Source organism: Apium graveolens, unplaced genomic scaffold (genome assembly GCF_009905375.1).
Source record: "Apium graveolens cultivar Ventura unplaced genomic scaffold, ASM990537v1 ctg1496, whole genome shotgun sequence".
Taxonomy (NCBI): Eukaryota; Viridiplantae; Streptophyta; class Magnoliopsida; order Apiales; family Apiaceae; genus Apium; species Apium graveolens.
The window spans coordinates 34,707-47,853 of NW_027417262.1; positions in this window are offsets into that span (position 1 = coordinate 34,707).

Here is a 13,147-nt window from a genome sequence, read left to right on the forward strand (position 1 = left end):
CAAAATTCTGCATTTGAAGATGCTTGTGAGAGTCCACCAGGGTCTGGATGTCTGTTTGTTGACTCTTGACTAGAAAGGTCAAGGCTTTTACTTGTGCATTGAGAGAAGTATTAGAGTTCTGCAAGTCCAAGACTTGTTTTTGGAGAGATTGAATTTGCAGATTTGTAGAGGTGGATCCAGGCTGATAAGAGCTTGTAGATGTTAAGGAGCCAAAAGTTGCTTCCACAGCCTATTTGATGTCATCCATGAGCAAAGCTGAGGGCTCATATCTGCTTTGATGAAGTTGTTCCAGCTTGACCTTTGTGTCATTTGAATGAGTGATTTGATGTTGGACAACTGCATGAAAAGCAATGAAGGATTGTTTGAGATTTTTGACTTCTTTTTTAATAGTACTCGGATCCATTCTAGTCATTTGATCAGCAAAATGCTTGAATTTGGAGGTGATCTGTACTTGAGATGGTATAATCTCATCCATTTTATCCTTCATAAGCTTCCTTATCTAGTATTCATGACCAGTCAGCTTGAGTTCTAATCCTTTACCAAATAGGTGAAAAGCTTTGATTTGAGCTTTATAGACCTTAGTGACTGCATCATAGATATCTTGTGGAGTCAAGGCCTTGGCATTGCTTCCAAGAATAGTGACACATTCATTTCTAAATCTAGCCAGGACCTGATCCATCTCCAACACAAAGTCTTTAGATAGCCTTGCATCCACATTCCCATCTGTTTTTGCATCATTCACAATCTTCTCCTTCTATTTTTAAACATCTTCATTATATATGAGCGTAATGGCTTGATAGTTTTAATTGCTCATGTCTGAAGTGCGTAGATGTTGTGAGATATTTGCTAATCCAGAAATCTGCTCAACTAAAAGATCATCTACAGATGTAGGTTGAGAGTCAGATTCTTACAACCATTGAGAGAGAATGTGTTGTTGTTAAGGTTGTGAGGTTGAAGGTTGAGCTGTTGAGGGATCAGAACCATCTGTGACTGAAGTCACAGTTTTACTCACAGATTACTCTGTGTTTATGACAAGTTGTTCCACACTAGTTGTGGGAACCTCCAATTAAATTGGAGGGGATTTGACTGGGTTACTGTCATGTGCACCAGTCTTAAAACCCTTGTGCTTCTTGCAAAGCACTGTCACATGAATGTGATAAACTTGCCTCTCCCATAGCAGGGTCATTGGCAATTATACTCCTAGCATCAACTGCTAATGCAATTTATGCTAGGGTTTTGAGGGGAGTTGTTCCTTGTACAGGAACCTCCAATTGAATTGGAGAGGATTTAGATAGCTCCCCCTCAGGAGTACTACCCTCAAACCTAACATCCTGTGAAGGCTGATTTGCACATGAAGGTGCATTTGAGACATCCATGGGGTCTTCAGTAAAAACCGATGAATCCCCCATGGTTTTGATGGTGTCATTAAGGTCTACCCCAGCTAGTAGCCTCTCACCATCGGAATGTAGTGTCTGGATGGTGAGCAAGGTTTCTTGAACCAAGTCACTCGATTTAGCTTGCACTTGAGAAATAGATTCAAGTGCGGTATGGGAAGAAGAAATTTGGGTGATTAGAAGTTGTTGTTCATAAGTGAGTGTTGGCAGCTCCCCCTAAATAGGTGAGGGAGCTTCAATAGATGTGCTCTCACTGTGTGTGCCATCCTTATTTCTCCTACCATACACTTGAATTTCTTCAGATGCAGGTTGTGCAGACTATAAACAGGATGCATTGGGGTGAATGCTCTTTTCAATAGACACACCCTGTTGAGAAGATATATATAGAGTCTGTTTAGTCACCATTTTTACAACTGCATCCTTTTGGGAGGATACAGAGGTGGCTTGAGTGGTCAGCTCAGATTTCTTACTTTGTTTTGATCTCTTGACCAATGGTGACTCAGCTCTTATTTGATCCTCACCACTCTCGGTCAAAACAGTTAAAGTGATCTCATTTCTCTTCTTTTTACTCACCTTATCCTTTTGGGAATATGAGGTGGTTGGTTTCCTAGCTGCTATTGGTTGGTTTGAAGAAGTGGTTTCAGCTTGGGAAGGTCCATGTGGGTGTTCCTGTGTTTGTACTTCCACAGGTTCAGGAACCATAGTTGTGCTAGATTGTGCATTGGATCTCATGTTAGGCATTGGGTAAAGGTAAGTCCTAAATCTCTCCATCATAAATAGAATGATTTTCAGACTCACATTTACCTTATTCTTTGTAGTAAGTGAACCAAATATTTTATGGACATTTGCTTACAATTGCCTATTTTGGTGCTATCTATACCATTCAACAAATGTATGTCTGTTACTTTATTATTTAAATTAGACATAATGAATCTAGGAAAGAAGATTTCCTTACCTCTAGCAGACAGGGGCATGGTCAGCCTGGTTGCAAGTTCTTCCAAGATCAATAGACCAATATTCAAGTGTCTGTTGTGGGCTATTGAGTACATCAATTTATGCACCACACTTGAAATGTTGTCATACCCTGTCTTCCTGCATGTGAAGGCCCTTACTAAAGAATCAAACACAAAGGACCATTCTTTCCTTAAATTTGTCTTGTTCAAGCTTGACAAGTTGATTCTTCCACCATAGTTGATGAAGTCCATAAACTCATTCAATTCATCCTGGGTTGGCACCTCCACCAAGTTTGCAGTTGGAAGACCCAAGGTAATGTTCATAAAAATCTTGCTCATTAAACTATATCTGTTGGCCTCTAACTGAGCAAGTTATCACCAGAGATACTGAATTGTCATTCATAACAGTCTTTACCACAGCTGTTGTCCAAAACTCATGCAGAACATCCAAGTACAACACTGGGTTAGCAGTCAAAGCTCCTGCAATATAGAATTCAGACAAGAATTTTATAAACCCCTTGAAACTATCAGGGGCTTGGTTAGCATCACTAAAAGCTAGGTAGTTTGTTCCTTTCTTTGGGATAGTTGCTCTAACAACATTGAGTGCCATTTTTGTTTAGTGAGAGTGAATGGGTAAGAGAAATTAGTGAGAAAGGAGTAAAAACGAGAGAGAAATTGGTTTTTGGTTGAAAAGCTAGATCACTTGAGATCTCGAATGTGTAAGTATGTATATGTATCGAGATGTCTGGGTATTTATAGTAAAAGCAAATGACTTATCGAGAAGTCAAAAATAGACGTTTGGGTTATACAAATCGAGAAGTCAGTTTGAGAAGGTGAATTACAATCGAGAAGTCATTTTAAATTACTCTTATAGAGAACTAAAAAATGACTTATTGAGATGTCAAATAAATACCCAGTTTGTCCAAAATAGACTGAATTGTTTTCAATTTTTATTTGAATAAATTCAAAATAAAATTAGAATAATTTTGCCAAAAGTATTTTACCAAAATAATTTATTGAATTAAATTATTTTAGTTCTGAGTTATATATAAATCAAAAAGAATACTTGTAGAGAACTCTGTAAGTTTAAACTTATAGAGAACTCTACAATGACTTATCGATAAATCATAATAATGCTTATCGAGAAGTCACTCGAGAAGTCAGTAAATTGACTTATCGAGAACTCACTCGAGAAGTCTCAAAATGACTTATCGATAAGTCAGTTAGACTTATCGAGAACTCAGTTCTCTATATACTTTTGATCAATTTGATTCTGCCTTGTGTTAATTTTACATATTAAAAATGTAAATTAACAACCGAGCAATTTACTTAGAATTTGAAAAATTCCAAGCTGAAATCTTTGTTTTTGAAATATAAATATGTAATGATTTCTGAAATATTTATAATTCATATTTCAGTTAATTTCCAATTAAATCAAATTAATTTTGATTTACTAGAAATTAATCTGCTGCAACACATTAGCTGAGTTCTTGCCTTAGGATGAAGAATTAAGCATTCCAATTTCACCTACAAGTCTAGTGAAGGTTGCTCCATCCAAAGGTTTAGTAAAAATGTCAGCTAATTAATTTTCTGTTGGAACAAAAATGATCTCAATAGTACCATTTGTAGCATGTTCTCTAATAAAATGGTACCTTGCATCAATGTGCTTTGTTCTAGAATGATTAACTGGATTAGCCACTATAGATATAACACTAGTATTGTCACACATAATTGGAATTTTATGTAACATTAGGCCATAGTCCATTAGCTGATTTCTAATCCAAAGCACTTGAGCACAACAACTTCCTGCAGTTATGTATTCATCCTCTGTTGTAGAAGTTGACAAAAATTGTTGCTTCTTGCTATACCAGGATACAAGTCTTTGTCCAAGAAACTGACAGCTTCCACTTGTGCTCTTTTTGTCAACCCTGCATCCAGCAAAATCTGTATCTGTGTAGCCAACAGATTCAAAACCAATTCCAATAGGGTACCACAATCCCAAGTTTGGAGTCCCCTTCAAATATCTGAAAATCCTCTTCACAACCATCAAATGTGATTCTTTCGGATTGGCTTGAAATCTTGCACACAAATATGTAGCAAACATGATGTCTGGTCTACTTGTAGTTAAATAAAGCAATGATCTAATCATCCCTCTATAGCTTGAAATATCTACATTTTTGCCCTTTTTATCTTCATCCAACTTTGTTGCAGTAGACAGAGATGTAGATGCAGGTGAACAATCAACCATACCAAACTTCTTCAATAAATCCTTCACATACTTAGTTTGGCTGATGAAGATTCCATCGCTTCTTTGACTGACTTGTAGTCCAAGAAAGTAACTTAATTCCCCCATCATACTCATTTCATATTGACTCTGCATAAGCTTGGAGAATCTTTGGCAAAGCTATTCATTTGTAGAGCCAAAGATGATATCATCCACATAAATTTGAACTAGGATCATATCATCACCATGTTTCTTTTATAAGTGAGTTTTGTCTATAGTTCCTCTAGTAAAACCATGTTTAATTAGGAATTCTGACAATGTATCATACCAAGCTCTAGGTTCCTGCTTTAGCCCATATAGAGCCTTGAGTAACTTATACACAAAATCTGGAAATTCTGGATCTTCAAAGCCAGGTGGCTGTTACACATAAACCTCTTCTTCTAGCTCACCATTTAGAAAGGCACTCTTGACATTCATTTGATATACTTTAAAATTTGAATGTGCAGCAAATGCTAGAAAAATCCTTATTATTTCAAGTCTTGCAACTGGAGCAAAATTTTCATCATAGTCAATTCCTTCTTCTTGTGAGTAGCCTTTTGCAATTAACCTTGCCTTGTTTCTGGTAACTATACCATTTTCATCCATCTTATTTCTGAACACCCATTTTGTTCCAATTATGCTTTTATTGTTTGGTGCAGGAACTAATTCCCAAACTTTGTTCCTTTCAAACTGATTCAGCTCTTCCTGCATGGCAGATATCCAATCAGGATCCATTAGAGCTTCTTCAGTTTACTTAGGCTCTACTTGAGACAGAAAGCATGCATGTAGGCACTCATTAGCAGTTACACTTCAAGTTCTCACACCAGCAGTAGGATCACCAATAATTGCTTATCTAGTGTGACTTCTATCACAATTCCTTGTGTGAGTTTATTGACTTGTGCCTTCATCATTTTATTCAGAATTGGTATGATTGGTAGATCCTTCTTCTCTTTCTCCCCCTGAGTTTGTTCTATCAAATTCAGGTGTTTGAGATGAGCTTCCATTCCCATAATTTTCATGTTCGGTAGTCTCTTCATTCATCATCAGTTGTGCATCAACTTCATCTTCTCCATCAGAATTACTATCAATGTTGAGGTTTTCAAATGCAAGGGCCTCAGCTTCATTGTCATCAAGGCATTCCAAGCCTGGACACTTGTCATCATCAAAAGTCACATCTGTGTTTTCCATAATCTTCTTTTGATCAATCAAATAGACCTTGTAGGTTGTTCTTTCCAATGAATATCCCAGAAAAATTGCTTCAAAAACCTTTGAGTCAAATTTTCCCACATATTCAGAGTTGTCTTTAAAATATAACACTTGCTTCCAAACACATGAAGATGCTTTATAGTAGGCTTTCTCTTAGAGATGATTGAGTAAGGTGATTTGTCATGGGCCTTGTTAATAAGATATATGTTTTGAGTATGACATGCAGTGTTAACAGCTTCCTCCCAGAAACTTGTTGGCAACTTGGCATCTTGCAGCATTGTTCTAGAAGCTTCAACTAATGTTTTGTTCTTTCTTTCAACTACTCCATTTTGTTGAGGTGTTCTAGAAGCTGAGAATTATTGAACAATGCCTTTGATTTTACAGAATTCACTAATTGTTGCATTCCTAAATTTTGTTTCATTATCACTTCTCAATCTCTTCACATAATTATGATCTTCAGCCTATTTTTCAATCTTCTTTATGTGCTCAATTATGATGTGTGGAGTCTCATCTTTAAAGTGCATGAACTCTACCCACGTGTATCTTGAGAAATCATCCACCATCACAAGTGCATATTTTTTTTTTGAGATAGACAAGACATTTACTGGGCCAAACAAGTCCATGTGAATAAGTTGCAATGGTACACAAATGGAATTCACAGTTTTTAATTTGTGACTTGATCTTTTCATTTTTCCTTTCAGACAGGCTTCACATACTTCAACTTGAGCAAACTCCATATTAGGCATGTCTCTTACCAATTCCTTTTTGACCAAGGTGTTGATTGCCTTGAAATTCAAGTGAGACAACTTTTTATGCCATAGTTTGCTTTGTTCTTCTGATGCCTTGGTGTAGAAGTAATAAATTCCATCCTTATTTGTTGAGTCCAAGTCTGCAACAAATAAGCTTTCTTTCATTGCTCCTTTCAGAGCAACTTCACCAGTTTTCTTGTTGATAAAGTGCATTCTTCTTTGTTGAATAAAAATTTAAAGCCTTTGTCTGCAAACTGGATAATACTGAGAAGATTCACTTTAATATCAGCTACAAGTGCTACATCATCAATGACAACATTTCCAGAAATAATTTTTCCATATCCCATTGTGAATCCTTTGTTGATGTCTCCAAAGGTCACCAAAGGGCCAGCCTTCTCCTCAAACTGTGATAGCAGGGCCTTATCACATGTCATATGTCTGGAACACCCATTGTCTATGATCCATATGACCTTCTTCATTTTTCCCTACACACAGAGTTTTAAGTGTATTTAGCAACCCAAACAGTGTTGGCTACTTTCTTCTTGTTAACTGATTTAGCAGAAGTAGAATGAGTTGTTTCAGATAAAATAGAGTTCATTGACTGTTGTGCATTTTCCCTATCTGTTGTAGACCTAATTTTTGTTTCTTTAAGGTCTACTCTCAGCTTGTGACAACTTTTCATCACTTTCAAGTTGCAAGGGATGTAATCAAACTTGTCACAGAATGAGTAGGGATCATTTGCATTTGCTTCATTGTATTTGCAGGCTCCTTCAACTGGCTTGCTAACAACCTTTTTACAAAGGTGAGTTAGATGATTCACATAGCCACATTTCTCACATTTCTTTCTTGGAGCATCTACAACATAAGAAAAATTGTTGCTTTTGTTTATCCCAATTTTCCCATTTCTATTTTTCTTCTTCTTTCTTGCATCTTCAGTTTTGGTTTCTTTGACAGGTGTTTTGGAGCCTTGGTTGTCCATGATTTTCTCCTCAGTTTTAAAAGATTGAGTTGCTTCAGCATTTTTCTTTTCATTATCTTCATCAGCAATTTCTTGCTTTATAATCAACTCTTCTTCACTGAAGTTAACTTCACATGCCTTGAACATAGGCGAAACAACCTTTTTCAGCATTGCTGGAACATTTTTGTAATAACCCCAAAATTTTGCATTTTTTGTAACCCTTATGAATAGTGTTTTTGCTGATATTGCTGAATAAGAAAACTTTTCATGCCACACTATGTAGGGGTTCTTTTATTGTTATTCTGAGGTCTTATTAGTACTCTATATGATATATAAGTGTATGTAAAGATCGTCAGGATCTAAATTCGAACACTTTGATTTTTCCCGAAAATCCACCAGATACCGAAAGAATTGAGTATAAGGTAACAGGATAAAATGGATTTAAATTCAAGGATTATAAGAGAGGATCATAAAAGGAATATAATGTATTGAGAAAGGTTAAGGAAATCCAAGTAATAAGATCCCGGGTATGATCCCTCAAACGATAAACGAAAACGAAAGTTAAGCGAACCGTATAACAGATCAGCGGTCATTAACCAAGTAATTAGAAGCTAATCAAAGAGGTTAGTGAGGATGATGTCATTAAACCAATAAGAAGAGGACAAGCATGGGAAGATGACATAGGATTGATGACCTAAGCATGACCAAAAGGGAAGGAAGTGTGGTTGATTTCAAGCCACACAAAAATCACCATGGTTAAAAGGTAAATAATTAAAACAAAAGCAAAAACAACCAACCAACAAATCATTTCACCAAAAACACAAGTTGACTTCCCATTCGAAGCAACAAAGCTCTCAGCCTCTTTTCCATTTCAAGAAGAAAAAAAAAACAAAATCCAAGTTCCAAGCTTCATTAATTAGTGAGGTAATTATCTAAGATTCCTTATGAATAGATATAGCTATCCTATAAGCTTAAGCTTCAAATTCCTTCACAATCTTTTCCTAAAATTCATGGAAGAAGAGGGTGAATAGTGTTTTTCAAGAACTTAAAATTTTGTTCTTGAGTTTTTGTTTAGATTAAGCTTTGGTAAGGACTTTCAAGGGTGATTCCAAGCTCCTTAGTTACTTTTACTCACCAAGGAAGGTATAATCTCAAACCCTAGCCCTACTTTTGTATATTTAGAGCTTTTGTGTTTGGTATGGTTCATGAGAAGCTTGATTATTGTGTATTTAGAGATGTGTTGGTTTTGTGATGTGTTTGGAGTTGTAAATCTTGTTGATTAGTTAAAGAACTTAAGTAAAGATTTTAGTTCATGTTGGGAAGTAGTATAAATTTGGAAATATTGAGTTGTTGGGGCTGTTGTAGCATCTTATATATGGAGTTGGGTTGTATGGTTGAATTGAGGTTGATTGGTGGTTGATTTGGAGTAGGATAAAAATTGGTAATCGCGTAAACATAGACATCGTAATGTCCGATTTACTTTAGACTGTTTTGTTCTTAACATCAGGACCCGAGAACTCACTGTTAGGTTTTGACCATTGCCATGATTAGATAGTTCATGTTACGAGCTTCGTTTTGATATGTGGTTCGTTTGAATTCGATGTACGATTTAGGAGAAACGACCGTTTTAAGTAACGGCATTATGCGAACGAACCATTACCCCTCGCCTTACTTTGAAATATTGGTTAAAGACCTTAAATGACTAATTGGAGTATGAAACATTTATGTAAAGTGTATTAGGCAGTTGGTAAGGCACTCGCGAAAGAATCGACTTAAAACTCTAAACGGTTAATTTATTAAAAATGGTGGAGCCGAGGGTACTCGAGCGACTTAAGAGAATCGTTGAGCGCAAAGCGAGTTTTAGAGTCTAATTGGTTAAAGTATAGATTCATAAGCGACTTTGGTTTAATTCCAACTTATATGTTGTTTATAGGTTACCAGACTCGTTCCAAGCCATTTATTACCCCCAGTCGCTCAGGCAAGTTTTCTACCCGTTATACTGTTGTTGTGATGTATACATATGTATATGCATTATCTTGTGATAGATGCATGATGGTTAATTAGCAAATCTTGCGATATATTGGAGCATGTGATATGGTATATATGCATGTCTGTTTCATAATCTTGATATATATATGTTGATTCAAATGCTTATTAGTTGCATAATACCTATGCTAGAGATAAGCAGTAATTGCGTATACCCTTAGTATAGGGGACCCAAAGGTGAACATTTTCTAAAACCGGGAGTCGATGTTCCCGAGTATATTATATATATTTATTTATATATATATAGATATAGTTTTCAAAACTATGAATCAAATAAGGTTTATTCGATAAATTTATTTTTATTAATGAATATTATTTTGAATATTCATTCAAGGGCTTATGACTCCGTTTATTCATATTAATGAATATTATTTTGAATATTCATTCGAAGACATATGACTCCGTTTAATTTATTTAATGAATATTATTTTTTGAATATTCATTCGGGGACTTATGACTCCGCTTATTTACTAAATAATATTATTTATTTTATTAAAGAATAATGTTTCGATAATCAAACTTATTTTCGATTATTCAAATAAAGATCATACTTTCGTATAAGTATATCTTTGGTTATTTATTATTCATTTCAAGTATAAGTTTTAAAACTTCTACTTCAATTATTCTTATAAAGATTATTCTTTATGGTAATATTATTTTAATAATAATATTCAGATATTTTCTAATATATTGGGACTGATTTATTTTAATAAATCAGCATTACTCCAAATATTTTTAAAATGTTTTCGAGCCTTCAAAATGATTTTAAAAGTTAGGGCGGATCCCAAAACTCATTTTTATATTTAAGATCCTCCTTTCGAAGGGGATTTAAATACTCGCTCAAAACCTGAGGGATCCGGCTCTGTGGTGTGTTTTTATATCCGCAACAAGGTTGTTATTTTGATAAAAGAGTTTTTGATTACTTACCCAACACTCCGGAAGTAAAATTCATGGAACAAGTTAATCAATTAACAGGCATCGCCTGGGAAATATCGGTGAGTTTTCCTTTCCAACTAGATACGACTTCTTGGTGGAGCCGTATCAACAAGTTTCTACTTGGGGAAAGAGGGGACGAGCTTTACGTTTCAAAGTCATGGATTTCATCTGAACTAGGAGTGGCGTAAGTGGTCGAGTGGCGCCGGCCCAGCCTTATTATATTGGCCCAATTGGCCTGGAAGTTCCGCTGAGACGGTCCATTCCTTAGGAGTCCAGTGTTCGGTTGACAAGTAAATCCGACAGGTTCTCCTCTACATGTAGAAAATGGTGGGGTTGCACTACTGCGACTGATCATCGTAAGTGGTCTTCCTTGCGCGGCAAACTCCCGTAATGAGTTCATCATCCAGTTGGATATTTCTGCAACACTACCCGGAGCATTTCGATCGAAAGGCTACGAATGGGTGGTTGCCGAAGCATTGACAGGGTCAAACAGTTATAATGGTGTTTCCATTGAATGAAGTACCTCGTAACTTCATTTCCTTAAAAATATTTCAAAGATTGAATCTATTCAAGTCTTAACTTGTGGTCTCATCTATGGGACGGACTTTTGAAACTTATTATACTTTGAACAGTGGTAGTTCAAGTAGATTTCTAAAAATGGTATAAGTATAGTGAAGTAATTGGTAACTTCATCTTCCTTTAAGCTTATATCCAGTAAGTAATTACCTTACACTTGATAAAGGATTCTAGTAAGTTATCCATTTAGATACGTGCATTATTGTTTACACTATATATTATCTTGCGAGCTGTAATGCTCACTCTTGCTTCATTTCTTCATCACACAACAACAGTTAGGAAAGATGGCCAGACTCAAGCAGACCCAGCACAAGCGCGTGGGAAGCGTCCCGCGTCTTCCCGTTGATGTTATAGCTGCTATAGCTGCAGAGGTAGATCTATTGGTAGATCAGGCATTCTACTTTTGGGAACCAAATATTGTATAATTATAACTTGTGGCAGATAATGGTAATTAACTGTAAACTTATCAAGTAATCATTTTGGGTTGTAATAACTTTTAAATTGTGGATTCAAGAACTTGTACTTATTTCAATTTCATCTTTGAGACTATAACGGGTTGTGGTGTGTGTTAGTGTGGGGTCACAGCATGAGGTTATTTATTATTAATTAAGTTAAGTGATATTGTGGAAAGAAAGACCGTAACGACCCGGATCCCCGACCCCGGATCTGGGGGTGTTACAATTTTCATTTTCTGTTGTTTTTCCTTTGTCACATATATCCTTATTTTTGTTGTTCAAGGCATCATAGTCAAGACCAATAGCAATGTTTGCACATGGCTTGTTTTTCTCATGATATTGTCCAACCAACTTAGATGCATTCTTGAAGGACTTCAACTACACCTCATTCTTTTCCAGCTTCTCCTTTAGCACTGCTTCAATTTCACTTGCACACTTGAGCTTGTTCTTCAGATATGCATTTTCTTGTCTTACAACTTCAAGCTCTACCAACAATAATTCAGCTTCTTGTTTCTCATTTTCAAGCTTCTCATTTATCTTTATCAGTCTGCTAACTTCATCATTAGCAGCAACCATACTTGTATGAATGTGAAACATTTTTGTGCTCATCTTTTCTACAGTTTCCCTATATTGACTCACATTTAAATCAATGGTAGAGAGAGTTGGTACCTATGATTTTGATGAGGATGATTCTCCTTGCTCCGAGGCCATAAGTGCATAATTTCCAACTTCCTCATCCTCATCATCATCAGAATCATTCAACTTTTTCCCTCTGCAATATAAGCTTTGCTTTGCTATTTTTTCAGAAGAGCTTCATACTTTGCTTTCAGTTCAAGATAAGCTTTGTCTTTCTTTGCTTTCTTGGGTTTCCTGCATTCTGTAGCAAAATGGCCTAGTTCATCACAGTTGAAGCACCTTATCTCTGATCTATCAACAGATTCAGTTTTGTAACCATTTTTGCTATCAGATGTGTACTTCCCTTTTCCTTTCCAGCTGCTATCTTTGTTGAATGATTGTCATTTACCCTTAAAGAATCTTGGCTTCTTTACTCTTATGTTAGAGAATTTTCTTTCCATATAGGCCATTGACTGATCAAGCTCATCAAGTTCATCTAGGGTGTAAAACTCATCTTCTTCCAATTCCAGAATGACTTGTTCCTGTGAATCATTGTTTCTTTGCTCACTTGTTGAGACAACTGGAATCTGGGATCTTGGATCATCATTAGAGGTCTGGATTTCATTGACAATTAGAACACTTGAACCATCTACAACATGTCCTTGACCAGTTCTCAATGATTTCCTTTGAATCATTTCTAATTCCTATGTGTTTAGGATTCCATATAGAACTTCCATTGTTATTCTGCTCAAGTCTCTCCCTTCTCTGATTGCTGAAATTTTCTGTTCCAAATGGTCAGGGAGTGTAAGAAAAAACCTCATGTTCACTTCTTCAGCTTCATAGTATTTGTCATGCAGCTGCAAGTCATTTATCAGCTTGTTAAACCTTTCAAACGCATCAGTGATACTTTCTTTTGGCTTAGCCATTAAACACTCATACTGTAAAATTAGTATCCTTTCTTTGATTAGATCTAACTTCCTCGGTTCCTTCACAGAG